Source organism: Artibeus jamaicensis, unplaced genomic scaffold (assembly GCF_021234435.1).
Source record: "Artibeus jamaicensis isolate MK-2021 breed Jamaican fruit bat unplaced genomic scaffold, CSHL_Jam_final contig_419, whole genome shotgun sequence".
NCBI classification, from domain to species: domain Eukaryota; kingdom Metazoa; phylum Chordata; class Mammalia; order Chiroptera; family Phyllostomidae; genus Artibeus; species Artibeus jamaicensis.
Window position 1 is genome coordinate 2078105 of NW_026521824.1, and position 23416 is coordinate 2101520.

The 23416-nt window shown below is 43.0% G+C and overlaps 1 protein-coding gene, 1 long non-coding RNA gene and 1 pseudogene across 6 annotated transcripts in view; 1 reads left to right on the forward strand and 2 right to left on the reverse strand.

Moving 5' to 3' along the window:
- Positions 1–1075: 1075 nt before the first annotated feature.
- On the reverse strand, positions 1076–16077 carry LOC119062251 (uncharacterized). Of its 3 annotated transcripts, none has more exons than XR_005084947.2 (4): positions 15939–16077; positions 9504–9603; positions 1985–2118; positions 1076–1253 (listed from the first exon to the last, which is right to left on the reverse strand). It is a non-coding gene; the product is annotated as an uncharacterized LOC119062251 (long non-coding RNA). The 3 variants fall into 3 exon arrangements; XR_005084946.2 differs by having other exon boundaries at positions 9504–9686; XR_005084945.2 differs by lacking the exon at positions 15939–16077 and having other exon boundaries at positions 9504–11664.
- Positions 6972–23416, forward strand: part of PRPSAP2 (phosphoribosyl pyrophosphate synthetase associated protein 2) — a 68521-nt gene continuing 52076 nt past the window's right edge. For 2 of the 3 annotated variants that reach the window (XM_053665676.1, XM_053665677.1), the window contains exon 1: positions 6999–7086. The gene's annotated coding sequence lies outside the window, so the exon portion shown is untranslated. Of the gene's footprint in view, positions 7087–23416 lie in introns of all 3 variants that reach the window. The other variant, XM_053665680.1, reaches the window with a different exon arrangement.
- Positions 16970–17260, reverse strand: LOC119062249 (protein S100-A10-like; annotated as a pseudogene).

Genomic DNA, 23416 nt, shown 5'->3' on the forward strand with positions numbered 1-23416 from the left:
TGCTCGCTCCTTTGCCTGGTTTATCTGCGTGGAAATGTGTGACCACGGTCAGCCTGCCGCCTTGCGCCCTCACTGGGTCCGCCTGTTGCTATTCCATGCCTGGGTCGCGCCTGAGTTGGTCAGATGGATCCTTCCTGCCTGACCCCACTCTGCTGCTGGCTCCTCCCCTCTTACTGGTCTGGCTGAGTGTTTCATTGTTGTCGGACTCCCGTACAGTTCAATTTTCTGTGTTTTGGCTGCACTTTTGTTGCTAAAACTTTGTTGTTTTTAAACTTGGTTGTGGGAGAAGGCACAATGTTTCCACCTACACCTCCATCTTGGCAGAAGTCCCCATATGGCTACTAATCTTAATGCCCATTTTTTAAGGGAAGCAATCTGTCCCACGTCATTTCTTCAAGGAGGAGACAGAATTCAGGCCCTGGTCCTGGTGACTGACAGTCAAGTCTCTGCATTTTCCTTTCAGTAATCATTTGAAGGAGAAGTCTGTGCCTTCTGTTCTACCCTGCTGCATACAATTTCCATAAAACTATAGCAAAGGTTCTTTTCTTCCTTTAAAAATAATGTTAAGCCTTCACTGGTGTGGCTTAGTTGGTTGGAGCATCATCTCATAAACCAAAGGGTTTGACTCCGTGAGGCACATACATGCCCAGGTTGTGAGGTTTCGTCCCTGGCCAGGGGATGTAGGAGAAGCAATTAATCAATCTTTCTCTCTCACATTGATGTTTCTCTCCCTCTCTTTCACCCCCTTCCACTCTCTCTAAAATCAATCCTCAACTCAGGATAAAAATTTTTAAAAAATATTAAAATTACATTTAAAAATGTTAAAGGGAAACGTCTTAGGCCTGGGCACTGTGATTCATATTCTGAAAGCAGTTTGGCTCTTGAGTATGGTCAATGGTGCTGGGTAGGCAAGTCAAGCACTTCCATAACATGCAAAGACTGTGTATACCTGTAAATGGGCAACGGATTATCAAGCTCTGCAAGAGACTAACCCAAAACTGCACTGGAGTGGAACTAAGCAAGGCTTTAAATCCTCCTTCTGCTCCTTTCTTGCTCATTATCCTTACCTGTGTAACAAGAAATCTCCAAACGCAATATCCTAAAACAAAAATTTATTATTATCTCTCACTTTTCTGTGGCTTGAGTGGGCTCATGTGGGTGGTTCTCTGACAGTTGAAGGTCCGGCACTGGCTAGGGCTGCAGTCACTGGTGGGTTGCCTGGACCGGATGTGCACCATGCTCCTTCCCTTGGCCTGAATCCCAAGGATAAAAAAAAAGGAAGACAATGAGACATCAACCTAAGATGGATTTCAAAACAGTCTTAGATTCTGACCAGTGTGGCTCAGTTGGTTGAGCATCATCCCACAGGGCAAAGGGTCACCAGTTCAATTCCCAGTCAGGGCACATGACTCGGTTTTGGATTTGGTCCCTGGTTGGGGGTGTACAAGAGGCAACTGGTCAATGTTTCTCTCCCTCACTTTTTCCCTCCCTTCCCTTCTCTCTAAAATTAAATAAATAAAAATTAAAAAGTTATTAAATTAAAATAAAAGTTTTTTATTTTAGAATGGAAGATGGGTGGAAGTGGTACTTGAGGTTACATAACAAAGGAAACTATAAGCTAAGTGCTCATGGAGAGGGGAAGCTGACCGGAAACCAGCTGTTTTGCTGCAAAATCCTGGAAGTGATATGCAGGAGCTAACTCATACTGGCTCAGGAGAGCTGATTTATAAAATTTCAGGAATATTGTTTCTGTGTGGCACAAATCCTATGCAGGCATACCTCAAAGATGTTATGGGTTAGGTTCCAGACCACAGTAACAAAAGAGAATATTGCAAAAAAGCAAGTCACGGAAAATTTTTTTCCAGTGCATATAAAGGTTATGCTTACAGTATCCACGGTCTGTTAAGTGTGAAAGAATGTTATGTCTAAAAAACAATGTACATATCTTAATTAAAAATACTTTATTTATTTAAAAAATGCTAACCTTCACCTGAGCCTTCTGTGAGTTGTAATCCTTTTGTTATTTTTGCTCGTGGAGGGTCTTGCCTCAGTGTTGATGGCTGCTGACTGATCAGAGTGGTTGGTTGTTGCTGAAGGTTGGAGTAGCTGTGGCAATATCTGAAAATAAGATAACAATGAAGTTTGTGGCATTAATAAACTCTTCCTTTGATAATGATTTTTCTGAAGTATGTGATGCTATTTGATAGCTTTTCATCCACAGTAGAACTTCTTTAAAAATTGAAGGTAATTCTCTCAAACCCTGCTGCTGCTAAGTTGATATATTATAGTATTCTAAATCCCTTGGTGTCATTTCAGTAATCTTCAACGCATCTTCGATTGGAGTAGACTCCATCTCAGGAAACCACTTTCTTTGCTCATTCATAAGAAGCAACTCCTTATCCATTAAAGTTTATTATAAGATTGCGGCAATTCACACCCTCAGACTCTACTTCTAATTCTCATTCTCTTGCTATTTCCATCACATTTGCAGTTACTTCCTCCACTGAAGTCTTGAATCTCTTAAAGTCATCCATGAGGGGTTATCAACTTCTTGCAAACTCCTGTTAATGTTGATATTCTGACCTCTTCCCATGAATCACAAATGTTCTTAGTGTCATCTAGAATGGTGAATTGTTTCCAAGGGTCTTCAGTTTATTTTACCCAGATTCATCACAGGAATCATTATCTATGGAAACTGCAGCCTTATAAAACATATTTCTTAAATAATAAGACTTGAAAGTCAAAATTACTCCTTGACCCCTGGGCTGTGGCTTGGATGCTGTGTTAGCAGGCATGAAAATGACACCAACCTCATTGTACACCTATCTCCGTCAGAGCTCTTGGGTGACCAGGTGCATTGTCAGTGAGCAGTAATACCTTGAAAGGAGTCTCTTCTTCAGAGCAGTAGATCATAATAGTGCGCTTAAATTATTCAGTGAACTATGTTGTAAACACATGTGCTGTCACACATCTTATAGAGCACAGGAAGAGCAGATTTAGTGTAATTCTTAAGGGTCCTAGGATGTTCGAAATGGAAAATGAGTATTGGCTTCAACTTAAAGTCACCAGCTGTGTTTGCACCTACCAAGAGTTGGCCTGTCTGTTGAAGCTTTACAACCAGGCATTGTGTTCTGCTCTCTGGCTATGAAAGTCCAAGATGGCAGCTTCTTCCAATAAAGGCTTCTTTGTCTACACTGAAAATATGTTGTTTAGTATAGCTGCCTTTATTAATGGTCTTAGTTAGATCTTTTGGTTAATGTGCTGCAGTTCCAACATCAGCACTTGAGGCTTCACCTTGCACTTTTATGTTGTGGAGATGCCTTCTTCCCTTAAACCTCACAAACCAGCCTCTGCTAGTTTCTGACTTTCCTTCTGTAATTTCCTCTCTCAGTCTTCATGGAATGGAAGAGAGTTAGAATCTTGTTCTGGATTAGGCTTTGGCTTCAGGGAATGTTGGGGCTGGTTTACTTTTCTATCTAGACTACTTAAACTTTCTCCCTGTCATTTTAAATAAAGCCGTTTCAATTTCTAATCATTCATGTGTAGTACTTTTAATTTCCTTCAAGAACTTTTCCTTTGCATTCACAGCTTGGTTAACTGGCACAAAAGGCCTAGCTTTTGGCCTAGCCAGGCTTTCAACATACCTTCCTCACTAAGCTTAAAAAGTTTTAGTTTTTGATTTAAAGTTACAAATGTGTGACTATTCTTTTACTTGAACACTTAGAGGTCATTATAGGGCTAATAACTGGCCTAATTTCAATATTGTTGTGTCTCAGAGAATAGGCAGGCCCAAAGAGAAGAAGAGAGGGAATGGCTAGTAGGTAGGGCCGTCAGAACACACACATTTATTAATAAAGTTCACTGTCTTATATGGGCATGGTTTATGGTGCCCAAAACAATTACAATAGTAATATCAAAGATCACAGACCATCATAAACAAATATAATAATGACTAAAAAGTTTGAATTTGCAAGAATTACCAAAATCTGGCACAGACACGAAGTGAGCAAATGGTGTTAGAAAAATGGCACCAATAGACTTGCTCTAGGTAGGGTTGCCACAAAGCTTCATTTTGTAAGCAGACAAACAAACAATCCCCCAACATCTGCAAAGCACAATGAAGCTAAGTACAGTAAAATGAGGTACACCTGAATAATTCTGTGCTACGGCCTACCTTCTTTTCACTAAGGTGGGTTCATTCTGAGGTCACCCATTTTACAGACATTTCTTGAGTACCGTACTTGTGCCAGGTGCTGTGCTGGGTACTGGGTAACAGTGATAAGCAGAATATACAAAGGGCCTGTTTGCAGGGATTTCCAGTCTTTGGGGATATTTATAAAATAATCATAAAAATAAATGCATAATGAACAATAATTAGTAATCATAATAAGCTTAATGAAGGACAAGTACATGAAATAGGTTTTTATGGGGTGAGAAGGTTTGAAAATGATGATTCCCCTGAGATACAGTTTAAGTAGGAGTTAATGAAGGGACAGGACTGCAGGAGGAAGCGAAAGGTTTTCTTAGGCTCCGCTGAGGAAGAAATGCCGATCAGCCACAAAGTTAGGCAGTATAGAGCTTTATTGGGGTTTGCACACCCAGGCGAGGTTCTCCAGTCTGCAAAGTGTGGCCAAAGAAGTCACGCCCAAGCAGGGAATATGGCAGGGATTTGGTCCTCTTTGAACAAAGCGGCAATATATTATTGGTGGCTTTCCTTGGGCTCAGGTTGCTATGTAGATATTCATTTTGGCAAAGCCCGCCCTTTCAGCCCTCTGGTTTGACATCAGCCGTCTTTTCCAGGTTGTAGTTCAGCTGCTGTTTTGTCCTACCCCGCCCATCCTGACAGGAAGTGCATTCCTAGAGGCAGGAACAGCATGTGGAAAGGCTTTGCGGTTCCCTGGGGGAACAGGCTGGTAAGAAAGAACAAGTAGGGAGAGAACATGCAGGCTTCTGTGCAAGTGATAGAAACCCAATCCAGATTGGCTTCAGAAGGTGGAGAAGACTTTATTAGCTCCCATAATTGAGAAGTTCAGAAGCCTACTGACTTCAGATTCAGCTTAAACTCAACAGGCCATTTAAGTCCCTCACCCTCTTTGCCTTTCTCAACATCTCTCCAGGGTCCCCCTCCAGGTATTCTTGGTGGGTGACACAAGAGAGCCAGCCTCCAGCAGGCAATTGTGTATCTCATGCCTCATTGGCTCAGTGGCTTATCCTTTCAGTGAATCATCGAGCTGACAGGGATGAGCTCCTGGTCAGTGCCACTCTCTCCCCAACCCGTGGTGGGAAGGATGGAGTCAACAACCGGGTAAAAGCAGCTGGGGGGGTGGGCAGGCCTGGCTGGTGTAGTTCAGTGGACTGAGCAAGGGCTGAGAACCAAAGGGTCACCAGTTTGATTCCCAGTCAGGGCACATGCCTGGGTTGCAGGCCAGGTCCCCAGTGGGGGCCACGTGAGAGGCATGTTTCTCTAACTCTCTTTCTCCTTCCCTTTCCCTCTCTATAAATAAACAAACAAACAAACAAACAAATAAATAAAATCCTTAAAGAAAAAAAAAGCAGGGAGGGGGAGCGGATGGTCCAGGTTTAGATCAGAAGGCAGAGGAAGCAAAGTAAACCTGATCTAATAACCTGATAAACTTATGCTTTGAGAAGATTCAGTTTTGTGAAGCAAATTTATCAATGGGCTCATGGGCCTTGCTTTTTGCGGGGGTGTGTCCCTGTAAAGTTGTTTGGCAAAAGAAATGTCTCAAATGACTCTATTTCATGACATAGCACCTAATTTACAATTCATAAATTGAGATGCTTGTATTTTTCCACTGTGAAATAAGATCGGAGAAGTATGAGGACTGTTTGCTTCTAGGTAGCTGCACGACCACTGATGAATTATTTTATGTCTCAGTCCTGTGAAAAATAGGAAACAGAATTGGAAACACTGTGTGATACAGGGGTGAGCTTATTTGAGAAGTTGATGCAGGCAGCCTGGATTGAAATTCTTGTCTACTTTGTCACTTGGCTAGTTATTTAATGTCAGTGTCTCAACTCCCATTATTAAAATGGAGATAATAATACCTACCTCATACTCTTGTTACAGTTAATAGGTGGTAAGCACTAAAGAGGACCTGGTCTGACATATCATGCTACATATGTGTATGCTATTATTATGTTATAAATATAATAAAAGAAAAACATACTTAAATGATAAAGAATTCAGTCAGTGTGTACCAAAACACAACTCATTTATAATATTGAAAAATTAGGAGCCCTGGCTGGTGTAGCTGAGTGGATTGAGCATGGGCTTGCGAACCAAAAGATCGAGGTTCGATTCCCCGTCAGGGTACATGCCTGGGTTGCAGGCCAGTTCCCAGCAGGGGCCAGTTCCCAGCAGGGGATGCACCAGAAGCAAACGTACATTGATATTTCTCTCCTCTCCTTCCCTTCCCTTCTAAAGATAAATAAATTTTAAAAAATTAAAAAAAAAAGAAAAATTAGGGCAACATAGGCTAAACAATAATAACAACAAAGCATTTAGTCTATGCCAGGAACTGCTCAAGCCTTTGCGGATGTTTCACTTAATCCTCACAACCCCATGAGATAGGTGGTACTATCACCTCCATTTTTCAGATGAGGCAACTAAGGCTCAGAGAAGTGAAGTGAGTTTGCCCAAGGTTATGGGCCAGTGAAGACTTGAACCCAGACATCTGTAATTCCAAACATCACACTCAGTGTTCCTCTAAACCAGCCTCCGGCTTTCACAGCTGCCCAGGGCACAGCAGCATTACTGGGGTGGAGAGGGTCAGCCCAGCCCACCCACCAGCTCTCCGGTAAGCCAAGCCCCGTCTCTCTGGCCAGATGGGTTGGAGCCTCTCCTCCCTCTGGACCACACCCACAATCCTTAGCCACCTTCCTCCGCAGACTCTACTCCTGGCCCCGCCTCCTACCCCGCCCACCGGTCACGCCCTGGGCGCCGACGCTGTGCTAGCGCGTGTGGTCGCCATTTTGGTCTTAGAGACGCCGTTTGGAGGCTTGGTCCGTTCTTCCTTCGGCAGGCAGCCGAGGCTGCGGCTAGGCCGGGCCTGTGGTCGGGGCCAGGTAGGCAGGGCGGGGCCAGTGACGGGTGGCGGCGCGGGCGTTGCGGGGCGCAGGTGCACGGGACGGGTGGGTGCGACTAGGACAATCCAGCCTCGCACCCTAAACTGCCCCCTCCCCCTTCCCCGCCCTCTCCCCTTCCCCCTCCCTCTTCCCCTTCCCCCTCCCTCTTCCCCTTCCCCCTCCCTCTTCCCCTTCCCCCTCCCTCTCCCCCTTCTCCCCCCTCCCCCCTCCCTCCTCCCTCCTGTCAGGTCTCTGGTTCGCAGGGTCCGGGTGTGGCGCGTTGCCGGTGGGACTTCCTTCTCCAGGCGTCCTTAGGAGTTAAGCCCTGAATTTGGGACCTGCGTCTAGGCAGCTTGGAAAACAAGCTCAAACCCAGCCATCACCGATCCCCGGTCTGACAGAGCCCCTAATTTTAATTTGGCCGTGCTAATCGCGGAAATTTCTTTACTCCCTTCTCAAACGATGTTTTTATTCCACTCAATTCACGCAGCAACTACTGAGGACCTTGATGCAGTTTTTAGATATTCAGTTTTAAAAGGTTTTTCCCCAATATATTAACTTTGGTGATAAAGATTGTTTTAATGTTGGCGCAGTTGGAGCGTTTAGCTTTTGTAAGGAATAGGAAATGTGGAATGGGAATTTGGGGCGTGAGGGAGTATGATTTCTAATGTTTAAAAATTTAAGTGCACAAGTAAAAATAATTCACCCACATTATGTACCCCACTAAATCATATCTTTCTTGTCTGTATTCTTGCTCTGCCCTGGATTGTCCCATTATTACACAGTTTTGATTAGAGGAGACACAATTCTGCTCTTAATTCTCTTTTGTATAGTCCCTGATATTTTAAAAAATATTGATTGTATATTTAGTTTTACATAATTACCATATAATGGAACCTTTTTTTTATGTCCAGTGTTCCTTTTCAAAAAATTTTGCAGTGAGCATTTTGGCCATATAGCTTTTTCTTTCGTGGGGTAAATTCCCAAGTGGGAAGTTCTGAACCAAAGTTACGCGTTCTTTTGTAGGCACTTGATAGGAATTGTTTTCCAAACCAGGCGTATTTACAGTAGACATTTTTCAAAATCCAGGTATTTGTCAGATTCCACTACCTGAAATGCAGGAGTCAGTGGAGCATCAAGTCATTTTTTTTTGTGGTGTTGGGAAATAGGCTGTGCAGCCTTCTGTTGTATGCACAACTGTCTGTACTAGAAGTCAGACTGAATTTGGCATAATGCCTGCTGCTTAGAGACCATTCAGCCTTGAGTAGTTTCTTCGTCTCCGGGCTTCACTTCCCCCGTGTTTTAAATGGGTCTGCTTTATTGAGTTACAAGAATTCAGAACACGCAGAACATGGTGTTAGCCATAAGAAAACATTCTCATGGAGAGGAAAGCAAAGTGCCTGGGATCACAGAGGCATGGAAGATACTCAATTTAGGTCTTACAATTCGAATTTTATTTAATATTGACATAAAAACATTTTATTGGAGGTATTACTAATAAAAGTAATTCTTTATGCTTTACAATGCCTCTTAATTTGCAGACTGCTTTCAATTCCATTTGTTAATCATTGCAACTCTGAAGTCAGGCTTTATTCAACAGACATTTGTTATTTAACAAACATTTATTGGGTCTCTGCCATGTGCCACATACTGTTTTAGGCACTGAATGTACAGCAGAGAATAAAATAGTAAAACAAAATAAAAAAACTGCTGTTCTGGACCTTAAATTCTGGCGGGGGAAGCTGTTTTTACCAAGCATCTATTTTCTTGTCAGGAAGGAAAAGGCTGAAGCCTGTAAAGCAAAGTGACCTGCCCAAGGCCTAGTAACTAGTAACCACGGAGAGCAGACTTGAGTCCTCACATTCTTACACGAGCCATCTTTAGGTAGAAAGTGTTTTTACATGTGTGCTTTAGAGGGCAAGCAGTGAACCAGAAAAGTTGGCGTTCGTGCTGCTGGTCACTACCAGAACCAATAAATAGAGATGAGGATTGAATCCTTATGGGCTCTTTTTTTTTTAATGTTTTATTTTTTAGAAACCAATGTGTGGTTGCATCTCATGTGCCCCCTACTGGGGACCTGGCCGGAGACCCAGGCATGTGCCCTCACTGGGAATTAACCAGCGATCCCTTGGTTTGCAGGCCAGTGCTCAATCCACTGAGCTACACCAGCCAGGGCTCTTTATAGGCTCTTTATTCAGATGATTAGCGGTCTGAGAAGCTGGTGGGTTATGTCCTCTCAAAAACCATACTCTCAAATGCTGTCTTAGATCTTATTTCAGCCAACCCTTTTTATAAGGAGAAGAACAGGGCGGGTAAGTGGTTTGGAATTCAGGAAAAGAGTAGGTAAGGAGTTTGTAATTCAGGGGAAAAAGTTAATCAGATAAAAGCTGCAGTCTTGACAGATTTTCCTAGCATACCTTCATCTGTTGACCTGTGATTCTTTATCTGCATCCTGGTCAGCAGACTTTCTCTCCATGGAGCACAGTGGCTCAGATACCATCTTGATGGCTTACAATCCTGGAGCACAAAGGTTGAATTGCTTGCAGGCCTCCTGGAGTCTGGGCAGGTCTGGTCATACATTTCAGTTCCTAGAACAACAGCTTTCTACCTGCATTAACCACTAAGCCTGTTAACTATAACTTAAAGCTAACATTTTTTAACTCCTGGGTTCCCCCATCATTATCCCAATGTTAGTCTTAACTATCTTCTTAGATCAGTTTCTTGTGGAAGTAATTATTTCGCTGTAGAGCATGTATTGGGGAGGGGGCTCTGCCCACAGGGCCCTGCCCCCCTGGCTATCGTGGATGAGAATAAGTCTACCAAGACTTGATCTGCTTGGGTAGGATAGGTGGCCAATCTCTCAAAGGAGAAGGGCCGAGAGCCTTTTCTTCAGTGGGCTTTTATTGGGTTCATTTTGCACAGGAATACAGGTAAAGCTCATCAATCATTGTCAGGCAGTAAGTATCAAAGAACTACGAGGGCTTATTTTGAGTCAGGGTCTGTTAGCTAAAGGGCTACAAAACTTTGGGAAACAAACTCATTTCCTGCTTGGACCCTTATCATTTAATTGAGGGCATTCTTATAAAGGCAGGTTTCACAGGATTTTATGTACTCTTTCTTAGGTCTGATCACCCTGGGGAACCCCCCTTTCCAGCACAGGGCTGCACCGCCCTCTGTCATTGTTTCAGGCTTAAGTCAGGCTGGGGATGTAAGGCAGCCAGGAGATCAGGAGACTTCTTGCAGACAGAATGAGGACTCAGGCTATGTCAAAGCCAAGGGGTGAGGGTCTATCACCCCCTTATTCTATAGTCCCCAAGTCCTTCCTGTCCTTCCCTGGGGGCCCCCCATGATCATGCCTGTCTTAGGTGGTTCCTCCCTTGAGGAATCTTACCCATCATTGGCTAACCGATCATGCATTGGGAGCCAGGCAAAAGGGGACAGAGGCAGCATCCCTGCCAGGGAGATAAGCTTTGTCTCCTTAGTGGCTTATGTTCTGAAGGTTAAGCATTCAGCCTTAGCCGTGGGGGGGTGGGGGGTGGGGGGTGGGGTTACAGCTTTTGAAACCAGGTATGGTGGTTACCAACATGTATCCTAGCATTAGAAAGTCTCTTAAGGAATACACTTAATTGCAGATCCACATAAGGGGACACATTGTATGCAACAAGCTGTGATACTGAAAAAGATAAAAAGAAGGAAAACAACAGATGTCTTTCCATGACCAGCAATATTAGTCAGCTAGGAAGTTAGTTTAGACAACTCAGTACCAAAGAATCCCTCTTCATTTTATCTTGGGCACCACTTAATTTACTTGCTTTACTTTATGCTCTATTAGCTATGAATTATCATTCGGATTGAAGTAGTAGAGTCCTTTAAATTCTTAACACCTGTGATTCTGTCTTAAAAGGTGGTAGCCCATAGCTGCACAATTTTCTAATATGACTTCTCTAACTTGTTGTAGTTCTTGACTGATGGCCCTAATGGCTTGAGAGGTGGCACTCAAAAGTTTTTTTAAAAAATTTTTTATTTATTTATCTATCTATCATCTATCTATCTATCTATCTATCTATCTATCTATCTATCTATCTATCTATCTATCTATCTTTAGAAGGGAAGGGAAGGAGAGAGGAGGAGAAACATCAATGTATGGCTGCTTCTGGTATGTCCCCTGCTGGGGACTGGCCCCTGCTAGGAACTGGCCTGCAACCCAGGCATGTGCCCTGACTGGGAATCAACTGCAATCTTTTGGTTCACAGGCCTGGGCTCTATCAAAAGCTTTTACCATCCTGCAGGCTAATCTATGTATTTATACATTCAAAGAGGTTACCATGACTGGCATTACAAGTATAGTTGAAGATATATAATTAGGTGGGCTAAAAAGGCACAAATCATTATTACATTAGGCACAAGGGAGCCTTCCTGTTGAGAGCCTGGTGGTGTGGGGCTTCTGAGGCGTCACCACCGTCAGTCTTCCTAGAGAGTATGGTCCGGGAACATTTGTTAGAACATAGGAATAAACAGTCCTTCCACATATTGGAAATCATCCTGCAGGATGATTTAACATGATCAGCAATTTAACATGATCAAAGGCATGATATATATCAGTGTTGGTGGTGCAGTTCATTTCCACATCTGCCGAAAGGGTAAACAGTTTTTAGGATATTTGACAGAAGTTGCAACACACCAGGTGGGGCTACATTAGTGACTTTTAAGGCAAACATTTCCCTGCCCTTTAATTACTGGTCCCCAGTTGTAAATACTGGAGTAGGTTATGGTCTTACTGAGATGCTGAAACAAAGTATAATTTTGAGACTTTCCAGGGGAATAAAAATAATCTATAAGGCGTGAAGTGAGTCTGTTCAATGTAGGTTCCTCCTGTAACACAAAAGTCAAGATATTTAGAACATTTATTGCTAAATATACCCAAATCTTTTTATCTTGTTTGAAAGGAGTAAGTTCTCCATAATACAGTGTTAAAAACTAGCAAAAAAGACTAAGTCATTGTTTTTGAAAGATGACTTTCAGGTCTTCTTGTAGTTACTCTGGTGCTTTCTTTACTCTGGTGTGATGAATCCAGGTGTGATTCCTGCCAGTGTCACTGACATGGGGGTTAGGGAGTACATCCCAAGGTCCAGTCCACTTTCTAGTTGGCTCTCTGGGGGATCCTGCCCAGGTTTTGAGTAGCACCTTATCTCCAGGCTCAAAGGAATGTATCGAACCTGTGGGGGAGAGGTCTCCAATATAGCTAAAGTCTGACTTTAACCTCATGTATAGTGCTTTACCTCCAGTTCTTGACCTACACACATATCTCCCACTTTAATCATAGCCTGAAAAGGTCGCCCATATAAAATTTCACGAGGACTCAATTCCATTTCAAGGAGCCACCCTTATCCTGAGCAGGACAACAGGTAAAACTTGATCCCAATGGAGATGAGTTTCTTCACACAGTTTGGCTGCATTTTTCTTCAGGGTGTGATTCATCTTTACCTTCCCAGAAGCCTGAGGTCTCCGTGCCATGTGGCGTCTCCCCTTGATTCCTAAAAATCTACTAATGTTCTCGTGCAATTTCTGAAATGAAAGCAACTCCATTATCACTCTGGATGTTCCTGGGGTAAGCCAAAGTGAGGAATTACTTCCCTCAGGAAGGTTTTAACTACCTCTGAGGAATTCTCAGTTCTAGTAGGATAAGCCTCTGCCCATCCTGAAAATGTGTCGACAAAGATTAACAATGTTTCCATCCTCGGACCCTTGGTGTCTGGGTAGTCTACTTGCCAGTCCTCAAACGGGACTGTCCTTGGTATTGTTTCCCCTCTTCTTTCTGATGGGGATCTGTCTTAGGATTGTTCTGGCACACGGGGCTTTGGGAACTCCAGGGCCCGCGAGCCATAGTTTAATGTAGGTGGTTCATAACCCCAGCTCTCAGCTTTCTCTAAGTCTGCAGTTGAATATTCAGGGTTGGATTGTGACGAGTCTAGAACAGGTACCAAAGGCACATAAATGTCCCTTTAGCAGCCTGTTTCGCTGTTTAATCAGCCAGATTGCTTCCTCTAGCCACGTAGGTGTCCTCTTTCTGATGCCCCAGGCATTGCATAACTGCCACCTGTAAAGGTCCCTGAGCAGCCCCTAATAATTAAAATTTCTGTTGCATGTTTAGTTTTCTTTTCATTGGAAGTTCATAGTCCTCTTTCCTTCCAGATACACACTCACCGTCTTTTAAATCAATTCTGCTAGAATAAATATCATCAATTATTTCAGTGCAGCCATGCATTAGCACAACTGAGTCAGGCTCTGGGAGAAGGGAGGCAGGCAGTAACTTACAGTTTTGAATTGCTTTGTGCCTGCCCATTCTTCCAGTAGTGAGCCACGAATTTCCTTGTGCTCCAGCAGGCTCGGCACTTGGTGTGGTGCAGAAAAAGTTTTCCTGTCCTAAGGAAAACTTTTCAGCTTGCTGTAAAAGCTCATAGGTGGCTGCCACAGCTCTCTAGCAGGCTGGCTACCCCTAGACAGTGTGTTCTAGTTTTTTTGACAAGTCCAGTAAGACTTCTTTTGGCCAAGTTCAAGCATGAGCCCAGGAAACCCAATTTCTTGTTGACAATTCTGGGCCTTCTGTGCTGATACTCTACAGCCACAGATGTCAAGTGGTTCGTGCATGTTTGTATTGTAACAGAGTTCCTCCTTCTAGTTTTAAGTCTTCTAAGTCCTGGCTCAGGGTCTCCCAAAAATCACTGGGGAGTTCTTGAAGCCTTGTGGTAAGACTGTCCAGCAGTACTGAGTCTTGACCCGAGACTCCGGGTCCTGCCATTTAAAAGCAAGCAACAGTTGAGAGTCCTGGTCAACCGGAATGCAAGAGAAAGCATATTTTCAGTCCAATACTGAATACCAGAGGCTGTGCCCAGGTATACTGTTCTGTACAATGTCATTTATGGCCCTTAAATCTTGTATCGTATGGGGAGCAGAAGGGCCAAATGAGTCCGTATTCCTGAAATTTCTGAATTATTGGGCACATCCCTTCTAGGGTCTCCTTTTGCAAGGGTACTGCCTCCTATCAGGAGCCCCTGCCCCTGGTTTGAGGTCAGCTTTTGCAGGGGAGGCTCGCTTAGCCCTCCCTGGCCTTCCAGCGTTCCACACAATGGGGTTCACTGATTCTCAGTTCCTTCTAGCCAGAGTCGCTTTCCTCCTCCTTCCTTTGGTTACAGAAGGAACAGCTGGGCTTGCTCTGGAGGGAGCTGCTGTTATTCTGGAGAGAAAGTGATTTGAGCACAGGGTTTTGATAACAAATCTCTTCCCAGACGAGAAAAACTCTATCTTCCACAGCACATTCTAATGGCTTCAAGAGGAATTGGCATTCAGCCCTGGCTGGTGTGGCTGAGTGGATTGAGTGCTGGCCTGCAAAGGGTTGCTGGTTCAATTCCCCGTTGGGGCACATGCCTAGGTTGCAGGGCAGGTCCCCCGATAGGGGGCACACGAGAGGCAATCACACATTGATGTTTCTCTCCCTCTCTCTCTCTCTCTCTTCCCCCTCTCAAAATAAATAAAATCAAATCTTACAAAGAAAAAAATGTGCATTCAGGGCTTCCAGAAATTCCAATTACAGTTCAGTGAGAAGTCGATTGACCACAGAATATGTTGTTCTGGTATCAATAAAAAGGTCTACTATTAGCCCCCCCACTGTAGGTTTTTCAAGTTCTCAGACTCTGACCTCCTTTTCCTGCACTTGGGCCTCTCATTTTTCCAGTGCCCTTGTCCCTTGCAGTGTGATTGCCCTGCCCTAATAGGGGCTTGTCCTGCACTGAATTTGGTTCCCTGACAGATTTGGGATGGAGAGACCGGTTCGGGTCCACCTCTGGCTCCATCAGCCAAGTAAGGTCTCCCCCAGGGCTGGAGGGACAGTGGGACCCCTGACCATGCTCGCAGCAGCCAGATGTCCTGATCTCCCTGGTCCATCTCCTGAGCTTCTGCTATCTGCCATAAGCAGAGTCCCTTTTCTCTGGATCATTAATCAATTTCCTTTTAATACTGCATCTTTATTATATAAAATTATAAAGGCCTGCCTGTACATAATGTATTTCATTCCATTTCTCTGCTCTTTGAGACAACAACTCTAACTGTAGTATAGTATAATAATTTAAAGACCTCTTCAGTGGCCATCATGCTCCTGAGCTTAGAGGTTACAATAAAAAATCATTTTCTTTTTAGTCATAGGTTTATAGGCATAGGGCAACCAATCAACGTAAATTTGTCCCAAAGGGCTGTTTTCCCCGAATGGAGGTTCTCCCCCACCCCATTCTACCACAGAGAGCACTGTAATATCACGTAAACCAGAAGGCATCTTAATTCCTGATGACCATTCTAAATTGTCATCTGGGACTATAATCCTGAACCAGAAAGCAGTGACTCAGTTTGACAGTGAAGGTGTTGGAGTGCCAACAATCGGAGAAGTAGAGTTCCCAAGTGAAATCACTTGGCAGCTGCTAGGGAGTCTCTCAAGTCTGCACCCTGGGACCCCCAGTCCGAGCAGTCAGCGGGACTCCCCACCAAATACCCAGATTTACCAGAGTTCTGAATCCGTCCTGGAAGGAGTCGACAGTGTGAAACTGGGAAAGTCAGTGTTTGTGCTACCTGTCACTACCAGAACCAGTAAGGAGAGACGGAGAATGAATCTTTATGGGCCCTTTAGTCAGATGGCTTTTGATCTGTGAAGATGTCTTGGTGGGTTATATAACCTAAAAAACTGTCTTTTATTCAAACTGACCCTTTTTATAAAAAGGAAAGGGTGGGTAAGGAAGGGGTTTGTAATTCAGGGGAAAAGGTTAATCAGGTAAAAGCTGCAGTCTTGACAGATTTTCCTAGCATACCTTCATCTGTTGACCTGTGATTCTTTATCTGCATCCTGGTCAGCAGACCTCCTCTCCATGGAGCACAGTGGCTCAGATACCTTCTTGATGGCTTACAATCCTGGAGCACAAAGGTTGAATTGCTTGCAGGCCTCTTGGAGTCTAGGCAGGTCTGGTCATACATTTCAGTTCCTGGAACAACAGCTTTCTACCTGCATTAATCACTAAGCCTGTTAACTCTGAAGCTAAAAAATTTTAACTCTTGGGTTTCCCCAGCAGCAACACACTAATAATAGCCTTTCCTGTCTGAAATATGGATGACAGGTTTTGAATTTGTTAGTATGTCCAAAAGCAAGAGGTTTTTCAGTGTGGTTTTATTTGTGAGACTTAACCGATTGTCAAATCTCATTCGACGAGGAGTATGATTAGCTTTTTCAGAGGTGCTGACATTTTTTGTGTTTTCACATTTGTTATAAATCTCACATTCTAAAGTAAATTTAGGCTCTGGCCATTTGGCCTAGTAGGTAAGAGTTTTGTCCCAATACATCAAGGTTGTGGGTTCCGTCCCTGGTCAGGGTACGAGAATCAACACCTTCACTGTCAAATCGAATCACTGCTTTCTGGTTCAGGATTATAGTCCCAGATGACAATTTAGAATGGTCATCCGGAATTAAGGTGCCTTCTGGTTTATGTGATATTACAGGTGGAACAGCAAATTGATGTTTCTGTCCCTCTCTCTAAAAAATCAGTAAATAAAAAATATTTAAAGTAAATTTAGAAAAATGCAAAAATAACTATCAGAAGAAAAATGTGTTTTCTTATGTGTGTGTATGATTCTCTTTAAAAAATTCACTTTTTTAAAAAATCAAAAGCTTATCTGGCTTTAATTGGCTTTTCTTTCTCTTGTCAAAGGGAGTGGTATTTTATTTGTACATTTTCTAAGGGTTCCAATCTGCTCATGAAGTCCTCACACAGGGGAAGGTGTGGGGCAGATTCCTTAATCAACCCATTGAGAGAACTCTTTATTGGGGAGGAGGTAGCTGCTCAGCTGCCTACTTTTTTCCCTTCTGCTTCATGTGTACTACAAAATAGTCATTTCATGTGATGGTGAGCCCAGCAATTAGTGAAAAGAAGCTCTGGAAGCCCACTTAGCCATCTCAGCATTGGTCCAGGTCTTTCATTATTTTGTATACAGCCAGAGGGTCTTTTTGATTTTCCAAAAATCCAGAGAACTCCTTTTCTATGAGCACTTTCAGGTCCTTTGTTAAGTAGCATCTGTCCCCAGTGCATCTGTGAAATGTGAATGTCCTTATTTCCATGGCGTGTTCCATTCGAGATGGCATTTTGGTGAGGTCTTGGCCTGAGGTGTGACAGGATCGCTAGGCTGGCTGGGATGTGCAGCCAGTGAGCAGGTCACTGCTTGCTGGGTGTCTTAGTAGGTGGGGGTGGGGGGAGGCAGGAGGAGCCTGGGAGGGTAAAAATTCATTTTTTAATTACAGTTGACTTACAATCTTATATTACTTTAAGGTGTGCATTATAGTAATTAGACATTTATACATCTTACATAGTGATTTTCCTCATAAGTCTACTATCCATCTGACACTGTACATAGTTACTCTAATATTATTGGCTGTATTTCTTATGTTTCTTATGTACTTTACATACTTGTGACTGTTTGAATAACTGGCAATTTGTACATCTTAATCCCTTTCACCTTTTCCACCCTTGCCCTTAACCCCTTCCCATTTGGCATCCATCAGTTTGTTCTTCATGTCTATGAGTTTGTTTATTTTGTTTTTTTAGATTCCACGTGTAAGTGAAATCTTATGGTGTTTGTCTTGCTCTATGACTTTTTAAATTTTTCAAGCAACCTATATACTCTTTTCTCTAGTCTCTGCCCCAGCAGTGCACAAAGGTTCCTTTTTCTCCACATCCTTGCCAACGCTTGTTTATCGATTTATTATTGATAGCCATTCTGGTAAGTGTGAGATGATATCTCATTTTGGTTTTAATTTGTATTTCTCTGATGATTAGAGATGTTCAACGTCTTTTCATATTGGCCATCTGTATGGTGTCTTGAGAGAAATACCTACTGAAGTCCTTTGCTCATTTTTTAAATCGGATGTTTTTTGGTGTTGTACATGTTCCATATTTGTATATTAACCCCTTGTTGGCTGTAAATATCTTCTCCCATTCAAGTAGGTTGTCTTTGTGTTGTTGATGGTTTTTAGTTAAAAAACTGTTTGATAGTTTCATTTGTATATTCTTTTCCTTTAAGAGTTTATTTATTTATTTTTAGAGAGAGGGAGAGAAACATCAGTGTATGGTTGTCTCTTGAGCGCCCCCTGGTGTGTATCTGGCTCGCACCCCAGGCATGTGCCCAGACTAGGAATGTAACTAGTGACCCTTTGGTTCTCAGGCAGCACTCAATCCACTGAGCCACACCAGCCAGGGCCCATTTGTATTTCTTTTATTTCCCTTGCCTAGGAGATATATCCAAAAAATATTGCTAAGAGTGATGTCAGAGGGTTTTTTGCCTATGTTTGTTTCTAGGAATTTTATGGTTTCAGGTCTTAAATTTAAGTCTTTAATCCATTTTGAGTTTATTTTATGTATATGGTATAAGAAGGTGGCCTAGTTTGCTGTTTTTTGCATGTGACCGTCCAGTTTTCCCAAAACCATTTATTGAAGAGACTGTCTTTACGCGTATGTTTGTGCCTTCTTTGTCATAGATTAGTTGACCATATAAGTATGGGTTTTATTTCTGGGCCCTTTATTCAGTTCAATAGATGTATATGTGCTTGTTTTTATGCCAGTACCATGCTGTTTGATTACCCTAGCCATGTAGTGTAGGTTTCTGTCAAGGAATGTGATACCTCCAACTTTGTTCTTTCTCAATATTGCTGTGGCTATTTGGGGTCTTTTGTGGTCCATACATAATTTTAGGATTATTTGTTCTAGTTCTGTGAGAAATGCTATTGGTATTTTGAAAGGGATTGTATTGGGTACTATTGCTTTGGGTAGTGATATTAATTCTTTCTACCTATGAACATGGTATATTCATTTAACTTATTTGTATCTACTTCAGTGTCTCACAGTTTTCCAAGTCCAAGTCTTTTACATACTTGGTTAAATTTATTTCCAGGTATTTTATTATCCTTTGATGCAACTGCAAATGGGATTGTTTTCTTAATTTCTCTTTCCGATGATTCCTTATTGGTGTATCAAAATGCAACTGAGTTCTCAACATTAATTTTGTGTTCTACTACTTTAATGAATTTATTAGTTCTATTTTTTGGTGGAATAGTTAGGGTTCTTTCTACATTGTTATGTCATCTGCAAATAGTGACAACTTTACTTTTTTCTAGTTTAGAAGCCTTTTATTTCTTTTTGTCTGTTTGCCATGGCTGGGAGTTTCAGTAGTATGTTGAATAAAAGTGTCTTGATTCTGCTCTTAAAGCAAAAGCTTTCAGCTTTGCTGTGGGTTTGTCTGTATTGCTTTTATTAGGTTAAACTGTGTTCTGTCTACCCCTACTCTGCTGAGAGTTTTGATCATAAATGGATGTTGGATTTTGTCAAATGCTTTTTCTGCATCTATTGATACATTCATATGGTTTTTATCCATCATTTTGTTTATGTGGTGTATCATGTTAACTGATTTGTGCATATTGAACCATTCTTGCATTCCGGGAATAAATCCCACTTCTCGTGGTGTATGATCTTTTTAATGTATTGCTGAATTTGGTTTGCTAATATTTCATTGAGGATTTTTGCATCTCTATTCATTAGAGATACTGGCCTATAATTTTCTTCTGTATTGTCTTTGCCTGGTTTTGGTTTCAGGGTAATGCTTGTTATATAAAATGAGTTTGGGAACCTTCTCTCAAATTTTTTTGAAAAGTTTGAGAAGGTTAGGTATTATTTCTTTGAATGTTTGGTAAATTTCACCTGTGAAACCTTCTGGTCTGGGCTTTTGTTTGTTGGGAGTTTTTGTTGTTTTGTTTTTCCATTTAGGACAGGGGATAAGAATACTTACTCAACCCATCAGAGAAATGGACAGCTTGGGTCTGTGATGAAGCTTTATGTTTTGAAGCATCATGTTTTAAAACATAGGCCAGTAATTGTATATTAATGAAGGGGGGACCCAAAAAACTCCAGAATTCTTTTCTGGAGGGCAGGCCCCTTGTAGCACTGGCTTCCCCCACTAGGTGAGTGTTCTGGAAACCCATCTGTATCAGTGTACCGGCTGGTGGTGTTGGAGAGGCTGCGTTCGGCTTCAGTAAATTTTTTTGAAGACTGTTTAAGCACATGTGTAGTTCAGACTGTGTTCCAGGTGAAGACTGGCCACAGCTTGTGCTAGGCTTGGGATCACTTGTTGGGAATTACAGTGAAAGTTGAGACCTATTGCTGTTTTTGTGGGCTCTTGGGACACTTAAGTACTGCAAGACATGCCAAAGTTCGTTGCTGCTTCTTTGAGGTTTGTGGATGTTTCAGAGATTTGGGGAGGGTGCACAGTGGGGGCTGAGCCAGCCATTTGTGTGGAGGAACTGCTGGAAGAGACTAGGGCTGGGCTAGTGATTTGGGTGGGGCAGGGTCTCAGGGAATCACCAGAGGTAGGGAATGGTGTTAGCCTGGTTAATGGAGAGCACCGACTTGGTGCCAGCCTGCACCTGCTGGCTCAGTTGGGGGAGAAGTTGACAAAGAAATAAGGGTGCTTGCCCGCACTTCCATCCCTGCTGCCTGGACCCCTGCCCCTCCAGCACCCACCTTGATGTTAATCAATTTAGTCCCTTAATCAATTTAGTCCTTCCCCATATATGTTCCTGGAGCTTTTCAAGCTGCTCCCCTTGTGCAGAAGCTTAGAGTAGATTTGTAAGCAAGTGAGTCTGTGTGCATTCCCTTTAAGAGAAGTGCCTTGGTCTTGAGCAGCCATTTGTTTTTCTTGGATGTAATCCCTGCTGGCTTTCACAGCCAGATGTTATGGTGACTCCTCTTCGTAGCACCTGTGCCTCAGGTTGAGGAGCCCAGTGTGGAGCTGTGACCTCTTGCTTCTCAGAGGGCACCTCCACAGCCAAGATAGCCCTCCAGATTCTTAATCACCACATTGTGGGTTTGAGACTTGCCCGTTCTGTGTCTCCCCTACTTCTATCAGTCATGTTGTGGCTTTTTCTTTATAACTTTTGTTAAAGGAATTCTGTTACAGGACTTCTTTGTATTTGTATCTGTAATCTAGTGGTTCTTAGTAATGGTTGTTCTGTAATGAACATGGTTTTCATGTGTCTGTGGATAATTTTTGAAACTTTAAAAAAAAAAGTATTTTATTGATTATGCCATTACAGTTGTCCTATTCCCCCCTTCATTGCCCTCCACCCTGCACATCCCTCCCCCACCATTCCCACACCTTTGTTTATGTCCATGTGTCACAAGTTCTTTAGATTCTATATTTTCCATACTATTCTTGCCCCCCCATCTACTTTCTATCTACTGTCTGTGCTACTTATTCTCTGTACCTTCTCCCACTTCTCCTCCCACTCCCATGTTGCTAACCCTCCATGTGATCTCCATTTCTATGTTTCCACTCCTGATCTAGCTGTCCTCTTAGTTTGCTTTTGTTTTAGGTGTGGTTGTTAATAACTGTGAGTTTGTTGTCCTTTCACTGTTCATCTTTTTTATCTTCTTCTTCTTAGATAAGTCCCTTTAACATTTCATATAATAAGGGCTTGGTGATGATGAACTCCTTGAATTTGCCCTTACCTGAGAAGCACTTTATCTGCCTTTCCATTCTAAATGAAAGTTTTGCTGGATAGAGCAATCTTGGTTGTAGGTCTTTGGATTCCATGACTTGGAATACTTCTTTCTAGCTCCTTCTTGCCTGTAAGGTCTCTTTTGAGAAATCCACTGACAGTCTGATGGGAACTCCTTTGTAGGTGACTGTGCCCTTATCTCTTGCTGCTTCCAGGATTCTCTCCTTCATTTTAATCTCAGGTAATGTAATTATGATGTGCCTTGGTGTGTTCCTTCTTGGGTCCACCTTCTTTTGGACTCTCTGAGCTTCTTGGATTTCCTGGGAGTCTATTTCCTTTGCCAGATTGGGGAAGTTATCTTTTATTATTTGTTCAAATAAGTTTTCTACTTGTGGCTGTTCCTCTTCCCCTTCTGGTACCCCGATAATTCAGATGTTGGAGCATTTAAAGATGTCCTGGAGGTTCCTAAACCTCTCCTCATTTTTTTGCATTCTTGTTTCTTCATACTTTTCTGTTTGGTCATTTTTTTCTTCCTTCTGGTTCACTCCCTTGATTTGAGTCCCAGTTTCCTTTTCATCACTATTGGTTTCCTGTGCAATTCCCTTCATTTCATTTAGTTTCACCTTCGTATGTTTCTCTAATTTGTGGCTATAATCAACCAGATCTGTGAGCATCCTGATCACCAGTGTTTTAAACTGTGTGTCTGAGAGTTTTGCTATTTCTTCATCGCTTAGATTTATAGGCTCTGGGGCTTTGAGATCTTCTTGAGCTATTTTTGGTCTGTTCGCACCCTTTAAGTGTGAGGAGCAGAGCCTTGGACTCCCAGGTCGCTGGGTTGTGACGCTGTATGTGGGGGCGTGGTCAGAGCGGGGAAATGGCGACCCCTCTGCTGTTTCTCGCAGCTGGGTGAGGAGCAGCGCCTTAGGTGGTTCACGTGGGCCGGGCCACTCAGATTCGCTGGGTTATGACGCTGTGTGTGGAGGTGGGGTCAGAGCAGGGAAATGGCAGGATCCTCCCTGCCGCTTGCCATGGGGACCCACTGGGTTCCTGTCCAATCACCCACTCCCTGGCTTGTCTGTCCGCGCACAAATGCGCAACCACAGTCAACCCACAGTCCTGCTCCCTTGCTGTTTTCCCCCCGCGGTAGCTCGCTTAGTCGCTCGCTGGGTCGCTCACTAGGTCCAACCCTGTGCCTGAATTCCGTGCGCCTGAGTCCGTCCAACCGAGTTTTCCTGTACAATCCCGCTCCACCAGCTGCTGGTTTCGCCCCTTACGGGTCAGGATGAAGAATTTATCAGACTTCCGAAAAGTTCAATTTTCTGTGTTCTGGCTGTGTTTTCTGTTGCTCATATTTAGTTGTCTCTAAACTTGGTTGTGTGAGAAGGCAGGGCATATCCACCTATGCCTCCATCTTGGCGGAAGTCTCTCCTGTAAATCTTAAAGAAAAGGACAGGATCCCTGGGTGGAGAATACAGGGAGAGGAATGTTAGTGTGTTTTAAGGAAGAATTTGGAATGGATGGGTCCCTCAGGATGTGGGCAGCGGGTTCTTGGGGCTCTTCATACATCGTTGGAGTGGCTCCTTGGCAGGAGACTTCAGTTGGGCTAAACTACCCCTAAGATCTTGTCCTATCCCTCAGATACTTTTGTTCTAAGTGTTCCAAGTTCTCTTAAAAATGCTATTAGACTTTAAGAAGCTTTGTGTTTGAAGATTGGGGGAATGTAAAAAGATGGCCACCTCATGCATATTTACTGTA